This window comes from Euprymna scolopes, chromosome 12, assembly GCF_053919585.1.
Source record: "Euprymna scolopes isolate OS-2025 chromosome 12, ASM5391958v1, whole genome shotgun sequence".
NCBI classification, from domain to species: Eukaryota; Metazoa; Mollusca; class Cephalopoda; order Sepiida; family Sepiolidae; genus Euprymna; species Euprymna scolopes.
Window position 1 is genome coordinate 110,646,932 of NC_136493.1, and position 12,694 is coordinate 110,659,625.

Here is a 12,694-nt window from a genome sequence, read left to right on the forward strand (position 1 = left end):
CGTCAAAGGGTCTTCCTTTATCAAAGAGATCACTTCAGTTCCTCCATTACCTCCCCAACCAGTTTCAATACACAATGATTTCGCTCCTAATATTAAAAGTCATATCCTTATTATATTACCTAGCATTTTTTCTCCTCTTTTGGTGAGAAGAATTAGACTTCGAAATACCATGGCATAAAAAGTTTTAACAATCCTACACCGTAATTCATACATCATCCTTATTGAATAAACGTATAAATCTATATACATTAGTATAAATTTTTCTATCGTCGTTTTCTTATTTTATTGATACTCTCTTTCTCTCTCACACATCTCTCTCTCTCTCTCTCTCTCTCTCTCTCTATATATATATATATATATATATATATATATATATATATATATATATATATATATATATATATATAATGTCAAAACTAAACATCGTTAAATTTATTGCTCACACAGCAGCAGCCGTATAGCATAATGGTGAGAAGCCTCGACTGTCATTTGGGCGGTCAGGTTTCGGTCCTGGCTTGAAGCAGTGCCTCCTTAGCCGCACTGATGAGTTGCGAAACAGTACTGTATGTGGATGACTATATATATATATATATATATATATATATATATATATATATATATATATATATAATTATTATTTACTATAATAATTATTTAATACCTAAAGACACCAGTATTTCATCCTTTCGGGAATCATCAGTGCATGGTGTCACGATTAACGCCAGTCGAGGGATTCGAACCCCGGCAACAGAAGTCATGTCTGGCTTCATTAGCAAGGACCCCAACCACTAGACTACCGTAAACCAGGAGAGATACAGTTGAAATTAAAAAATTATTTTTATTAAATGCTTTTATACTGATTCTACCATTATATGACGATCTGCCTATATTAGCTAAGTTGACCGACTCTCTCTCTCTCTCTCTCTCTCTATATATATATATATATATATATATATATATATATATATATATATATACATGCGTACATCATATACATACATCAATTATATATATATATATATATATATATATATATATATATATATATCCGAAACGTGTTAAACAGTTGATGATCCCAGTTTTCTATTTAACAATGCTAGTTAAGGTTTTCTTCCATCATTATATAGTTGAATTCTTTTGGATAATTGTGGAGTTTTGTACAGAAAGTCGTCTTATGCAAGTGTTAATATGCGATATGTTAAATTTACGAGGTGTTTCCAATCTGTTATCAGAGTTTTTTTCACAGGCATTTAAAATTGTGGTAGACTCTAGAAAATTCAGTAAGTTATTGCTAAACATCCTCTATGACGCCTGACTAATATTAATGATTTTAGGTTCAAATACGGGCAGGAGAAATTGGAAAGCACCCTACTAAATCCTGGTTGTCACAGTTGGTGAATTTCAAAAATGCAATCTGGAAATGATGACAGTTTAGAAGAACGATATGCAATAAAATTCTGTTTAACCACTTGTAAAAAATGTCACAGAAAGGCATGGAATGTTCCAGACTGGTTTTGGACAATTCTGCATGAACCGAGCTTCAGTTTTAGAGTGGCAATAGAGATTCAAGGAAAGCGGAAAGTCTGTGAAGAATGATTAGCTGTGTGAGAGGAGTTGATTGGCCAAATAAAGATTTTAATTGATAAAAACCGTCGCGTATATATAAAAACAATAAGTGCACAGTTTGATGTCAGCGAGAAATTGACGATGCAGAAGATTTGCGTGAATTTCTCCCAAGGATGCCCGGAGAAGATCATAGATATTTGAGTTGGGCATCAAAGCACTTCCCAACCCTCCGTATTCTAATCCAGACCTTGCTCCCTTCGACTTTTGGTTATTCCCTAAAATCAAGAAAACTTCTGAAGCTGTCCTCATTAGAAAATTGAGGAGATGAAAGTGGCTGTTATAGGGTCATTGACACACTCACACAATAGGACATTTATAGGGACATTCTAGAAGTTGTTGAAACGGTGTAACAAGTGAATTGCAACCGGAGGAGATTATCTTTAAGGGGACTAAAGTTCAATATGTGTACTATCAGTAAAAGTACCTGTACGCAAAAAGTCTGAAAACTTATCCAAGGCATCTCGTATGTGTGATTAAAGTAGTCCCAAACAAACTGCCTTTTTTAATTAATTAATAAAAAAATTATTTCTTATATCTGCTGATGTTATATATATATACTAGCAGAAGTACCCGTCGTTGACTGGGTTCAATAAACAGCCTACAGAAAATGGACTGTGGTTGATGAAAGTATGATAGGTTATGAAAAGGAGGGGGTTGTAAAGAGATAGGTTTTGATACTCAAAAATGTTACCCTAAGCAAAATATGATGAAATTAAAGAAAATTTTCGCGAAAATATATTTTTTATATCAACTTAGTTTCCATTCGTAGCCAAGAGTGACAAACAAATGATGTTTCCTTACAAAGACAAAATGTTATATATAATAATATAAATATACAAGAAATAAATGTTACCATAGTCAATAAAAGTTACATTTATGGTAGAAAAGTTCATTGGTTTGTATTTTTAAGTAGTTTATAAAAAAAAATTTTTAATTCACGAACCGGTTTAAAAAAATCAAAATGGCAGCGACTTTGAAATGCAGATCCCCGTTTTCAATTTGAAGGAGGGGCACCTGAGCATTCTGTGTTAACAATTTAAGAGAGTTCCGTCAACGTAAGGAATATTTATAAACATATTTTAATGTTTTCTGTTATTTTATGCTTGGGGAATATTCAATTATGGCATGTGTAGTTTATATGAAAATTCATTTAAGTAGTTATCGCCTCAAATTTCGTTTAATTTCTGTTCGCTGAAATTATCTCAAGTAAAGAGGATTAAAAACTATTTCAAAACAAAAAAAAACATGAACTGAACTTTTATTGACTATAGTAACATTTATTTCTTGCATATTTATTTTTCGGGTAGTCGTTTGTTGGCTTTTCTGCTGAACACTCTTACTAAATAATATCGACGAAATATCGAAAAACAAAGAAACAAAAACAGTTTTGAAAAAAATGAAGCTTTACTTATTTTAGTAAAATAATCTGAAACAGCAAAATGGGATATTAAAAAAGTAAACACATAATTACTCTAGTTTTTTAAAGCAAAGAATCGATAGAAATATAAATAAGAAGAAAATTGCGCCCCTTTTGAAGCAGAACAGCTTCGTTTCAGTTTTACAGTATTAATCGGTGTAGTATTGCGTCGTCGGATTCGGGGTTGTACTATTGTAATATAAAGAACATGCAGAAAGGGTTGTAATCAACCGAATTCCTTCTAGTACACTGACAAGAAAAAGCTTAAACAGATATATAAATAAAATTTAAAATGTTATGTAAATGTTTTTAAAAATACTCGTGATCACGTGAGCAGGATTTTTGGCTTCTTTTGGCACGATAACAAGTAACGTTCTTATTTTTTATTATTTATGTATTTATATATTTTCGAAAGAGTACCACGTGAAAGTGGAGAAGGAAAAAACAGAGTCATGCAAAATTTTGTGTCGACAATTATTTAAAGTTCCGACTTATTTTGGCTTTCATTTTAATAAGAACGTGAATTTATTAGGTGAATTTATTCGACACAATATGGTTCAACTCAAAAAAATAAATAAAAGCTAACGTGAATTAAAATTAAAGTTAAAGTGTTATTGTGGACCCTCATCCCTTTTAAAAAACCTTGTTAAACTTTGTGACATATTTACATTCTATGGAGGTCAAGCGCGAACGATCACCCAATAATTTTATTATACCATATTTCTTCAAACTGAAGTGTAGGCGCGAACGCAGACCCCACAATTTTATTATACCATCCCTATTTAAGTTGAAACATACTTATCAAATTATTCTTATGTACATCTATATAAAAACCCTTGTAAACGTTTTTTTCTTTCCATTTTTTATTTCCATACTTTGGGGGCAAGGCGCGAACGCAGACCCCACAATTTTCATGAACCACCGTTCTGCCAGATCAAACATACCCATTCCTGTGTCTCGATACATCTTCTATCATTATATGTAATCAGTTTTTTTAAAATAGTCAACCATATAGGAGCCTATTCCTGACCAGACACACACACACACACACACACACACACACACGTTTAGCTTTACATTATATATATATATATATATATATATATATATATATATATATATATATATATAAAGGGTGACCAAAAAAAACACAGGACATCCAATTGTTTTTCTGAGCATTTAACAGTCAACGGAGAAAATAAGGCCAAAGATCCTAGTGTTTTGATGTGATGTTTTGAATATAATAAACTAGTGATGACCAAAGTTTCATTTCATTCGGACAAAACACTAAGAAACGAGGCCTAATTATAGTTGGGGCCCGTTTTTCTGGGTCACTCTGTATATATACATATATATATATATATATATATATATGTTTTTATTTGTTTTTGTTAGCGATACTTTCTTGAATGAATTCAAGTATTTATACGAAAGTGCATTTTTACCTAAATGCTTGTTGGGAATAATTTTTCCATTGACCAATATTGACCAATTATATTTTAAAAATAATATATATATATATATAATATAAAGCTGAACGTTTGTGTGCGTGTGTGTGTGGGGGGTGTGGTCACGAATAGGCTCCTATATGGTTGACTATTATAGAAAACTGATCACATATAATGATAGAAGATATATCGAGACACAGGACTGGGTATGTTTGATCTGGCATAATGATAATTAATTTAAATTGTGGGGTCTCCACAAAGTCTGGAAATAAAAAATTTAAAAATTTAAAAAAAAAAGTTTACAAGTGTTTTGATATAGATGTACATAATAATACTTTGATAAATATGTTTTAACTTAAATAGGGATGGTATGATAGAATTGTGAGGTCTGCGTTAGCGCCTAGCCTACATAGAATGGAAATAGGCACAAACTTTAATAAAGACTTTTCATATCTATTTGCGTAAGTATACTTTGAGAACCTTATACAGTTGGGATATATTCAAGTTGAAACCCATGTTCATTTTTCATGTTCAATATTTGAAAAAGCAATAAAATACAAATAAAATATTAATTTGAACATTTTCTGATTGTCTAACTTTTCAAAAAAAAAATTTTTTGCACCATGTTTTTACTCCCTGTGACTAAAGCGCAAGGAAACCCAAATAGGTTTTCCTTATTAGACAATTGAGGAGATGAAAGGGTCTGTGACGAGGGTCATTGACACACTCACTCAATAGGACTTCCATGGGGCCTTTAATGAGTTGCTGGAACGGTAAAACAAGTAAATTGCAGCCAAAGGAGATTACTTTGAAGGGTCTAGAGTTTCATGCATTTACTATCAATAAATGTGCACATTCAAAAAATAAAGTCTATGAATGTATTTAAGATTTCTCGTATACGTCACATAAAAGGTTTTCTGCCTAGTTGTCTATGTAATATGGTTGTTTTCTTTTTTCTTAGAATAGTTGCTATACCAAGGCTTAATAGTCTATATGCGCTGAAGATAAACGGACATAATCGAAGTAGCTTACTCCAAGCTACAATCTCTGTATCACTAGGAAAACAAAGTACACATTAGATGAAGCGCGAGCTGAAATAATTCTACGTTAAAAAAAGATACTATGTTCAACAAAAATTAGTTAAAAGCAAGACAGGATAAAATTATAGGCACAACACTGTGGAATGTTGAAAGGTAGAAATAATAATTAAGAGTGAGTCATTCACACGTGTATTTTTTTTTAATTTATCACAACTGTTCCAAACCGGTCATAAAATTATGAAATGATATAATCTTGAATTATATATATATACTAGCTGGACGCCCGGCGTTGCCCGTTTATCTAAAACGCTAATAATAGCTTAATTTATGCAGATTACGTATGCATTATTACAGAATCAATCTTCTGTTGAATAGTATATATTACGAGGAATAATTTTCTCGGTGGACTAATTCGCAAATAAATAAATAAATAATGATAAGGTATTTCAAATTCCGTCTGTGTTTGTTTACAATATCACGTCAGCTGACATTTGGGCTTGACGATTAACGCCCTTGAAAAGTCACTTTTGATTTATGTTTAGTTTTTAATATGCAAACAAAAAAAAATGATTTGCGGCGATTTTACATGGCGCCTCTTCTTTCATCGTAAATTAAACCCATTAATATATAAAAAAATAAAATAATAAGGCACAAGCGGGCTTGAACTGGAAGGGGAGGGATCATTTGATCTGTAGGCCACATCTCCACCACTGAACTATGCCTCCAAATGTCAATAATTCTATTTTATTTCAAGAAGAAATCATTTGCTAAGATTTTAATATCTTCTTTGGCGGTGTGACGTAGTAAAATTTCCCTGTAAAAATTCTTCTTTTTTATCTATAAGAAAACAGTATTTTTAGGATCGGATTCTTTCGATTTTCGATACTTATCGGATGAATTTCTGTACAAAACATATCTAAGAACACTGCCAGACATATAAATAACATTTGTGTGAAACTGGCAAAAGATAAGCTCAGTCGTTTGGGAACCTATCAGGAAGGAACTCCCATTCACACAAATGATTTATACATATGGGGTCCCGATTTCGAATCTCGCTAGATTCAGCCACTTTGATGAGTCGTAGACGACGAAACACGTGTCAGTGGATAATTATATTTTAAAAATAATATATATAGCGCTCCTCATGTGGGGGTACCAAATTGGTTAAAGGGAAAAGTATTCCCAACTCGCATTTAGATAAAAAAAAATGCACTTTCGTAAATAATTGAATTCATTCAAAACATATCGCTAAAACAACAACAAACAACATCTAAGTAAATCGCGATGTTTCCAGACAGTCGTGCGAGATGGGTGAGCGGTAAGGGGTTTAGGCTCATTACCGTGGGGTCCCGATTTCGAATCTCGCTAGATTCAGCCACTCTGATGAGTCGTAGACGACGAAATACGTGTCAGCGTATAATTATATGTTAAAAATTATTATATATATATATATATATATATATATATATATTTAAGCTTACAGGCCGCCCGACGGTGCCCGGTAATAAATACGCTTAAATATTATATTATATTTTATGATATTTTGAATTCATTATTATAGTCAATTCTCTATTGATTATTATATTCTAAACAATATATAGTTGGGAGTTGAAAATTTTTAAAAATATCAATTGGGTGCTATCAGTTAGAATCGAAACCAAATCATATAGCTCTCCAGCCTATATGTTACCATACATTTAAGTACATATCAATTTAAAAGCTTTAAAATTTACCGTAGTTAAACGTATAAATGTATATTTGCGCAAGTGTATAAGATATAGGTTTAGTCGACTTATTCGTGCCACGGTGGAAGGTTCAGTCCCTAGTGCAGGCAACACATAAAATACAATTGGAAATTATTTCTCCCCAGTCATGGCTGACAGAACGAGAGCATGCCTCTCCCTTATGGATTAAATAAAGAGTTATGTTCGAAATGTGTTTAATGATTGCCATTCTGATGATTTAATAATGAGATCGCTATTTAACATTCCGATAGAATTACAAAAAAAAAAAAAAAAAAACGGGCAGACTTTTGGGAGAATTCGGTATATACAAGTGGGGTGTTGCAACAGTAAGAACGAAGGTGAACATCCTTGTCCAAATAAATCAATGTCTAATTGTAAACAGCATCGTTTGTTGCTTTTAAGAAGCGATTATCGAATGGTTTCAGCTGGAGAACCTTTTCAGCGCAGAGAGTTTTAACGAGGTTGCGAGAGACAGGAGAATGAATACTGAAAGAAAACACTGAACTCAATGAATGCCATATGTTTTTAAGGAAGTCTTCCGCAAATAAAAATAAAAAAGAACAGCCAAAATAGGAGTGCGATTATATCGAAGATGCGTCCATTGAATCAGCGCGTCTTCCGATGAAACTAAATTTCAAAACTTAATCACATCTCAAGTAACACGCGTATTTAGCACTGAGAATTCTATTTCAGACAAACTATAATGTTAATTTCAACAGTCATGTGACAATTCTCCCAAGAAACTTGGGTTAATAGAGATTCTTTGACGTATCTAAAATTAGATGCGGCAATCAAATATGTTTGTTACTATTTCAAATTTAAACGTCACTTACCAACAGAAAAAATTAAAAAGAATTTTTTTTTTTAACGTAAAACGTTATCAAGCGAACAACAGGGCCCCTAAAATAACTTTTGAACGCGATAAAAATTAGGTAATAACATCAAACCTCTACTATTGCCATTTCAAACTTAAGTGTCACTAAACAATTATAATGATACGAGGGTCGCTTCAAAAGTGTTCTTCTTATATTATTCCGCCCGAATGGATCAAAGGGGTTTCAAACTACGTTGTTATTAAGAGTGAACTCATACATTCATGAGCTGAAAGTTCCGTCACCCTGTTGTAGATATTGGCAGTGTGACACTCAAAGAAAGCAAACGCCGTCAAATTCTAGTATTGATTTTTGAAGCCTTAAACCTTTTTTTTTATTTCTTATCAGATATACAATCTTACTACCTTTTACTATAGATCACTACTTTACTAGAATATGTACCCGGCGTTGCCCGATATTAAACGTAACGTTGAATTGCTTTATAAAATGGCGTAAAACATCGGACAGAGACATGGGCATATGAGTGATTTTTTTTTCTAAACAGTTCACTTCTTTTAAGTAAAAAAAAAATACTCGACTTGGGATCAAAACTAACACCTAAAGATAATGAGTCAAATAGGACACCCATTAGCTCAACTGAACATGACCTCAAAAAGGTGTTTTCAAACCTTATTATTCTTAAGATTATAAGCTCCTTCAGTCTTTGACAGACGTTGGATGCCCAAGTAGGGATGCCTGCGTGTGAATTTTTTGTGGCAAGAGGTACGCAATCTCCAACCACACCTCTACTGAGTCGGCATTGTTAAATGTCAGTGGCAAGTGAAGTGTATGTACAGGTCGACTGGAAACAAACGCCGATATAAGCGAAGTGAACATACAGCGCTTAGAATTTCCAAATGGTCACCCATCTGGTACTAACCAGGCTCGACATTGCTTAACTTCGGTGATCTGACGAGAACCAGCGTGTTAAAGCGATTATGGCGTATATATTCTTAACATAATATGAACGATTAGCGCATGCGCAGTCGTGAAACATCTAGCACACAGAGAAAAATAACGTTAGGGCAGTGCGACACGGTATTTGAAAAGCTGTTTTCGAACCGATGTATATTTAACATAAGAAATATGTAATGTAAACCATTCACGCATGCGCATTCGTGATAAATTTAGCAAACAGAAAAATCCAACGACGCCCACGTATAAATTTTTCAATTTTGACTCCTTAGAAGCTTTTTTTTTAGATGAAAACAGATTATAAAGATTTCTACATGTCTGAATAACCCAATTCCAAGTCTGTCGACTAAAATTTCGTCGAGTACATAGTTTGAGAAGTGTCCTCACACACACATTGTCACTTTTATAGAATACTAGCAGTTCAGCCCAGCTTTATACAGTTCATAACTTCATTTGCATATGTATATATATATATTAAAAAGTTTGACTCATCTAACGTTTCAACTGTTAGACCCAAAATTGGCGGAGGAGTTTGGTAGAGTCTGCAAAGGTCAACTTTTTCAACTTTGACTTCTTGCCAGCCAAAATTTCGCCCAAAAACTGATTATAAAGCTTGCTGTATGTCTGAATACCCTTTATGTAAAATTTAAGATGTTTAGACCACAAATTTGGCTAAATAATTTGCTAGAGATCGCACAGGTAAAATCTTTTGAACTTTGACATCTTGGTAGACAAATTCTTGGCCAAAAAACAATTAAAATGCTTGCCCTATGTCTGAATACACTTTATGTAAAATTTCAAATGTTTACACCAAAAATTGGCTGAGAGGTCAATTTTTTTTAAACATTGACCCCAATTTTGACCCTCTTAATATTTATTGTTTTGAACTTAAATCAGGTTAAAAAGTTTGATCCATGTCAAAGGAGCCTACATTTAATTTTTTAAGTGTTTAGACCCAAAATTAGTGGAGGAGTACGTAAATTTTCAATGGTCAAATCGTTGAACTTTGACCTCTTTACAGCCAAATTTCTGGCCTAAACCGATTAAAGATTTTTCAAAATCTCAATACCGCTTATGTCAAATATCGAGTCTGTAGACTGAAGATTGAGACAGTAATTTGATAGGAAAATGTATCCACACAGACAGACACACATACAGACAATTTCACTTTTATAGATATATGGATGAGATTTATAAATATATATTTTTTTTTATTGATAGCCATATCTAATATTTATTATTATTAATTCCGACACTGTATTAGATTCTATACTAAGTCGACTTCAGAAACAAAAGTCAGCATATAATACCATGCCAATACATGATCCATTCTTTGTTAGTCCAGCAAATAACTGAAATAATTAGAAATGAGTCCTATTGTATGTTTGGGATTTTTTTTTTTTTTTTTACATGAAAATCGATCCAGACAAGAATCTACTTGATGTAAAGAGCTAAAAAAAAAAAACGTCAATAAGTAATAGCTGAATAGATTCTGATCTAGAAAACAGCAAGTCTTTCCTCTCTGTCAGAAACATCGCTCATGGAATATCACGACTAAAGGACAAAATAAGAGAAGAGAAATAGCCGAAAGTAAACGCAAGCCCTATATAGGTTTTCACAAGAGCGGTTGCTTGTTGTTGTGACTCTTAACGTGTGGAGCTTGCTAGTTGCCCTTCCTCACCTTGATCTTCCTCCACACAGCGTCAACATGTTAATCAATGTGATATTGCAAGTTGCAACGTTCGCATTGTTTATCCTAACAGCTTATTTACACAAACAACTTATCATTACTGTTAGTCTATTACTCGTGATATTGGTTAATGAAAATTCAGAAAAAAAAATATTCCAAACCGAAACTATGCTTGCGTTAACACTATGTGCTTGGACTTCTGCTTCTCAACAAGTACTTTTGTAGATCTATCAGAAAGAAATTAATAGATGGCTGATACTGGATATTAAATCCAATAAAATAATAATAAAAGGTTTTTTAAAAGTTTTGTTAAGCTAAAAGTCAATTTAATTAAATTTATTGCTTGTCGTGAATGGGCAAGAATTTGAGGTGGCAAAATAAAGATATACAGAATAGTTATTATTTCTTCAAGATACAACGCTTATACGTAATGAATACACAAAATTCGAAAAAGCAGAAACATCGAGAAAAGTAATTAGATGTTTCTCCAAATAATGGCGAGTTACAGGGTGGAACGATAAAGTTGTTACCCTAAAAAACAACACTACATATATACATTTTTCATCTTTAGTGAAATATCACTTCAGGTAACTTGATTATGTAGTAGAGCTGTCATTTAATTATTGTAGCCGCCTTCACCTTCAATCACCGCTTCGATACGGGTCCGGAACTGGGAGTATGATTTTTCCACAAGAGCTGACGGGAGCTCGGCGATTACTCGACGGATGGCGGCAATCAGGAAGGTTTCAGTGTTTTGGGGGTTCACGTTAGAGATGTCCCCGACGTATGACCAAACGAAGTAGTTCAGCGGGGTCAGGTCGGGGGGATAGTGGGAGAAAGGTACAAAGGCGAAGCACTCTTACTGAAGCCAAGTCTGGGTCTCTTTGAACTTGTAGGCAGGTGCCGAGTCCTGCTGTCACACCCAGGGTCTGCCAGCGGTCACTTGATTGCACCAGGGACTCCCCAAACTCTTCAGTACATCTAGGCACACTTTTGTGTTGCCTTTAAGCGGACTTCGTAGATGTAAGGTGGCATGATGTGGCCCTCACTTGAAGCCACAAACACTATAACCATGGCCAAAAATTTCGTTGAGTTGTGACCTTAAATGTTGAACCGTCCTGATTTGCATTTTGACAGTGCTGGCTATGGTCCTGTTGTCATAACTTGGATCGGTGGAGAGCATGAGTTGTACAGCAGCGAATCTCCGATCTGGTTCGTTGAACATTGTGTCACTTTCAGACACGATAGAAGCCTCTATCGCTCTTGGGATTGTACACAACTGGTCAACTAATAGATGGGCTACAACAAAAAAAGAAAACCGATTTTCATCAAACGAAAATGGAATCATGTCGACTTTTTTAGTGCGACAATTTTATCGTTCCACCATGTAGAAGATGTTCGAATGGGGCAACTAACGATGGTTACCAGTGCATTGCAACATTTCAAAACCTCTGCCGGCTGTTGCTAAGGTAACTTTTTTTTAGTTGACTTTTTTATTCGTTTGATATTAATGTTAATAGAACATAATTTATTACTCATACCTGAGAGTATCCTGTATCTCTACAAAGACATCTAACTCTTATACTATTCTGAAGAAGCTCGGAGGGGTCATGGGTCAACACTTTCCTTTAACAATTATAAGAAACATTATTGGCCACTGAAAGACATGACTATAACACCCTACCTAAAAATGCATCGTTTAAACACATTCACAGGCAGCATAAATTGAAACGAACACATTAAGGAGAATTCAAAGGCTGATGCAAATGTTAGAATTTAGTCATACCTAAGAGTATTCTGTGTCTCTACAACGCCACCATTCGCCCATGGAGGGGATACGGTGGCCACGTCTGAACTGTGACATCTAGCATTAGTCTTTTCCTCTTAATCAATGTATAAAAAGAGTCTATAATCATTAGGTTTCGCACTATCAACTAAACC